Source organism: Lathamus discolor, chromosome 3, assembly GCF_037157495.1.
Source record: "Lathamus discolor isolate bLatDis1 chromosome 3, bLatDis1.hap1, whole genome shotgun sequence".
Taxonomy (NCBI): domain Eukaryota; kingdom Metazoa; phylum Chordata; class Aves; order Psittaciformes; family Psittacidae; genus Lathamus; species Lathamus discolor.
Genome location: NC_088886.1, coordinates 97,151,335 through 97,157,334, shown reverse-complemented (window position 1 = coordinate 97,157,334; position 6,000 = coordinate 97,151,335).

Sequence of the window (6,000 nt, the reverse complement as noted above, 5' to 3'; positions counted from 1 at the left end):
ACCTGTAAAGTGCAGAAAGTAGAGCCTCAGACTTCACTCAGTACAGTGTGACACACACATACCAGACTACAGATACTTTCAGGTTGCTGCCAGTATCAGTTATTTCCTGGATTAAGAAAAAAAATAAATTAAATTGTATAAATCATTGCATGAAAACAACAAGACTAAGTTATTAAAACTCCTGTGCAGGACTACAGTTATGCAGCCACTCAATTGTTACGACGATGATTTCAAAAGTAATACCAGTATTTTTTTCTTCCATGTCCAAGATAGGTAGAAAAACCTCAGAAAACCAAACACCAGCATATTCCAGAAGGTTTCCAGAAAACACAACCAATGACATGGTACTGGTGAAGCAAGAGAATATTTAAGTTCTTTCCTCATATAAACTTTTTCCCCATCCCCACCCCCGTCATTCCAAGCAAGCATCTCACATATGCTTGTATGAGTTTGGGAAAGGATTTCAAATAAATATCTTTAGGTTTTGTCTATTCTCATGTAATCAGGCATGACTTTAACAAGAAGATACACCTGGCTGTGGAAACTGAGCTGCTGTATTATTGCCACAGAGAGATTAGATACTACTAAAATTAAGAACATTGAGCCACATGCCAATGTAACTATGCTTTGTGGCAGTTACTTCTCTCATTACAGTCTTCAGCATATGTTTCTTCAGTAGCAGGCAATTCATTGGAGTTACATGGAGTATATGTCTATGCATTTGTATATGCACAGGCATATTCTATATTCCAAATAAATGTGGCAGTTATCATATATACCTGCTACTGGAGTTTTTATTTTAGCCTTAGCTGCACATGACTAATAGGATCCTGCTTGATTGGTTGGAATGTGCATATAAGGGAGTAAGAAAAAAATGACATCCATTTCTTCTCATGATTAGTGAAAGCAGTCCTATGAAAGGACTCTTGATTACCACTGACTGCATAAATTTGTATAAAAACCATACAGTAGCTGGCACTGAACTCTACGTGGCAGTAATGTACCAGCTCAGCCTGTACAGCCAGGGCTTAAAATAGGTAGGGGATTACATGATGCAAGTGTAAATAAGGAAGGTATTAGGACTGGGTCCAGAGAACTCAGAGGAAAAGAAACAAGCCCTGAAACAAATCTAAAGAATTTATGATTTACCACAATTTACGGAAAGTATCTCCCCCTCTCTCCTGCACAACCAGCAAAAATCAACCTTCATCATTCTGAGAACATATTAATGCTTGGTACAGTCTTAAAGATCTACTTATATTTTTGAGGTCATTCTGCCTGGCTTTGTAGGATCTGTTGGAACAGAGCTCTGCAATTTTCCATCCTAAGACATCTGATAGCTACACTAAAAATAGCCCATGGCAGTTCCTCTGTTGAAGATTCACCTACTGCTATGTGTCGTGCTGATCATAGTTTAGAATCCTCTTGGACCCTCAAACTACTGCTGATACCCTAGGGGCTGTAACAAAATGAGCCTCTGTGTGCTCTTTAAACCATCATTAATAAGTTATGCCCATAATAATCCACATTAGATGTGTATCTATTTTCTGCGTATCAAGTATATATAACTTACTGTTCTCTGACCACATTAGGAGTGTGTGTGTGTGTGTCTGTGCGTGCAAATCAATGAGGAAAGGGTACGAAGAACATCTTAGCATTGTTTGCCCAGCTGTGGTGTCATTTTTTCCCACTTGCATTACATTTTCCAGTATTCCTGTCCCAACCAGTTAAGTATACTCAATAAAAATCAACAAATTACCTCGGAACCAATGGTTAGAAGAGCTAGACAAAGTCCTGCTTCTATGAATATCCACTCAGACAGCTTAGAGAAATTTGAACTAGTTTCTCACTAGGGATTTCCCTGAAAAACACCTCACCTAGAATGTACAGGAGTAACTCATGCCCTGGTACCTCAGGAGAGTTCCATAGTTACCCTATGGCAGTTAGCAGCTGTGAATGGTGTTGTAGCAGTAACGTTTCCAAGCAGGTTTTGCTTTACATTTTTCTTCATAGACATCAGATAGTTGCATTCTATTAGCAGTATCAAATATTATATCAAAAAGAACAAAAAAGCTTAGAAAATAACTTATCTAATAGCTTTACATCTAGCTTCCTATTCTGACTAAAACATCTTTCTTACCAAAATCAAGAGAGTAGTGCTGAAGGTCTAAATTTCTGCATTTCAATACAATCCAGCACTTTGTTTACTTTTCAAAAAGATGTCCCTGCTTTTTTCAGCTGGAGTATGTAAACCGATTCTTTTTTTAAAATAAAAATATATTAAAAAATGAGTCTTCATTATTCTATCACCTTCCTGTAACCTGAAGATATTGACACTATATCCAAATTTGTCACTTGATATCTCCAGTGTTGCTTTTCTTTTCCTTTATTTTTTTCAGCAGTGTAATTATTGCATAGATGAACTTTCCAGATAGGAACCTATAGAGCAGCACAGTGAGGCTTAGAAAAGTCTAGCCCATTTCCTTTCAAACAGAAGTTTGTAAGAATTGTCTCATTGGAGAAGCATGGAAACTGAAGCCAGCTCAAAATATGAGCAAGAACCAAGCTAATCATATTGACCATAAGCTAAATTATCATGAAATGTAATATTCACCAATTGTGAAGAGAGGAATGGAGTAGGCATCTTGAAAAGTGATAGTATGTTTGATAGTGTCTTCCCATAAGGTGTAGAATATCACCTCTGCCAAGTAAGCCTTTCCTTATTGCTTTCCAACTATTGGCTTCAACCTAGAGTGGAGGAAGGTTACCCATCTACATGCTAATTTGGCCAATTTATTCTCCAAGAGTTGCCTTGATTCAACATTGCCATGGTTTACCAAATAACAAAGCCAGAAGTTAACAACTGCGTGTACTGAAATACATCAACCATCTTCCTACCTTTCCATGCACTTCTTGCTGGTGTGGTATGCAATTCATGATTATTACCTGGCTTTAAACTGATTGATAACATGGAGAAGGTCTGTCCTCAGCTTTGAGATTAAGGGTACAGAGAGACACAGAAGGGAAGTCTATGTAAGTTTTTAAAGGATTGAGATTCTAGAGACTTTAACTTCAAGTTTTACTTTAAGATGATTTTTGAGAAGGTACAAAGCTTTGATATCCAAAGGCAAGGAATACAGTTGGACTGATAAGTTTCTATTAAAAGGAGCTTAGAACCAGCATGAAGCTTCCATCTGCTCCAGACCATGCAATTTCTTCAATAAGCAAACAAGAGTAGATGTGCTTTTAGCATGAAAGTGAGGTGAACTAGAATACCATGTACAGCTGACATCCCTGTTTTAGATGCACCAGCTGAAGTCTGGAAAGCAGGGTAGCAGAAAGGAAGCAAACTAAAAGAAGAAAGCTTTTGAATTAATTCTTTACTTCATAATAAAAGGCCTCAAACTATGTATTCTAGCAAAGTGAAAAGGCAATGTGTTATGGGACAAAAGAAACTCTATAGAAAGAAAGCACGTAATTAAAAAACCCCCAAACAACAAACTCTTTACTGGGAGGCAAGGAGGGTAAGAGATAAAACAAAAGAAAACAAAACAAAACCAAAAAATGAGCACCAACACCACCACCCAAAAAACCAACCCTGACAATAACAAGAAACCCCCAAAACTGATAACTAGTGACTGAGGCCACTCTTAATCTTTCAATGCAAAGGGTAATTTATCACTGGAGTCGATGTCCTACCTTTTCCAGGGGTGTTTTTCAGATCAAGAGGATATTTTTAGCCAAAGATATTAGAAAGATTATATAATTCTTGGCTGAATGTAATAGCTTGCATACTAGAGTTGATCAGAATAAACATTTCCATAGTCTCTGCCAGCTTTAAGTTCTGTGAAGGTTAGAACTTCCTCACAACATTTTGAAGTGAAGTTTCTGATTCAGTTTTCTACACAAAATCGTGTTATCCAGTAAGGTATCTAGTAACATCAAGTGTATTTTTAGTAAGGTTGCTACTTCACAGCAGTAGAAGGGAAGAAATATGAGCACACACAATGAAACAGTTAAACCCAGTGCTAAAATGCAAGCCCGAGGGAACTGAACCATATTCCAGCCATGTCTGCAGGGCTGAGTGGTCAGCTCATTAGGCAAGTCTTTTTGTAGACAACTAGCAGAGTCATATAACAGGGATTACTTTTTCTCCTGTTCTTCCCAAGATAAATACCAACTACACTGAAAGGGAATAAACTCACACATTAATAAAATAACACCAGAAAACACTCATGAAAAAACACTATCAAATCCTTGACCAACAGGTCTTTCGTGCCTAAGCAGAGCTACGTACTATTGCGTACATGGCAGGGAGGGAGGGAAGGACCCAAATGAGTGGCAAGAAAGTAGTATGTAAGAGAAGGCAACCTTCTGAACACCTACTTGACTACCGAAAGGCAAACAGTCTGTATTTTCTGGGTACAATACACAGCATTCCCTTTTTCTTTTTATGACCATATTTTCCCATTGATTATTTCTGGCCCTGATTCTTCATTTGTCTCATTTGATCAGCTAGGGCAAACCCTGGCACATTCTGGGTCAGGTACAAATTATGCTCTGTGCTCTTAATAATTTGAAATGGGATGAAGAACTGCTCACAGTTTAGGGCTTTTCTTTTGATGTGGATTGTTAGGGTTGTTTTTTTTTTTGTGTGTGGTGGTTGGTTGGTTTGGAGTTTCTTGTTTGTTTCTTTTGAGCCTTCTTGTTTTATTGGTTCTTTTAAGGAGCGCTTTTAACTTTTTTTCCGCTCTTCACCATAGACTGTGTTTTTCAAGCATCATGAAAATACTTCAGCAACGTTTGTCAAGCCAAGGAATTAATCTGAAAACATTTAAAAGAGCAATTTGTTTTTCCCTCCTATTCCTCTGCAGCAAAGTCAACATAACAGTGAAGGAAACCTATTATCCTGCTTTTCACGTGACACTTTTCCCTAATCATGATCTTGCTGTATCTTACGTGTTGCATGTGCTGCAGATGAGAAGCCCCCCAGCTAACCTGGCTGTTTAAAAATTAAATAAAGACTTAAGCATTTGCAATTCAAATGGCATAGTTAGTCACTGAAACAACTCTGACCCAAAGGGTGCACCACAAAGCTGCCCTATATCACCCCAGACCTGTTCAGTTGGTTGCTTATGAGCATACTCGATAATGCATAGCAGTAGTTTGCATATGACTTTCAGTAGATGTGAAGTTTATGATATGATTTAAGATTGGAATGTTCTTAGTGGCAGGTTTTATGCTTAGTCTTCCCAAGCATCTAGTCTTTGAATCCCCAGTGTGCAGCCTCATGGTAGAATGGAAAATGCAAACTGTGAAGGCACTTAATAACTTTCCTCTTCATCATAAAGCAAAGTGCAAAAAGAGTGAAATAGCTACAGTTCAAAGTAAATAGGAGAATGGTGATCTTTATATATCACATCAACTCCAAATTACATGATACAATAATTTTTGGTCTTAGAAACTGACCTATAGGACTACAGAATGGACACAGTAGGTGGATCTTCATAGATGTGGCTGGACTACCCAGGCAGACCTTACGCTGAGCTTGGCAAAACAGAGAACAAGGGATAACCCCTTGAGAAAAAGGACATACAATCTAACTGGGAAAAAAAAAAAAAAAAAAAAAAAAATCCTTTCACTTCTTTCTTTCCACTACCTTTGTCCAATGGCCATGGAGTAGCTCAGTAGCTGAATAAGTAATAGGAATACAGCTCTTCCCAAGTCCCATCTATTGCCCTAACCACAAGATGTCCTGCTGCATACCAGCAACCATTCTTCAAGATCAAGACTTTGCTGTGTGTTGATTCGCTATTTAGAAGCTGAAAACAGACAAACTGTTCAGAAGTGTAGTAAGAAATCAATGGATCACTGTTAATTTCCTTCCCAGTATCCATTGTTTGTTATGAGGTGCTTCAACACAGCATTTCTGGGAGCTCTTTGAACAACAATGCAGCCCTTCTTAATCCAAGCGGTAACATACTTTTCAAATTTTCATTT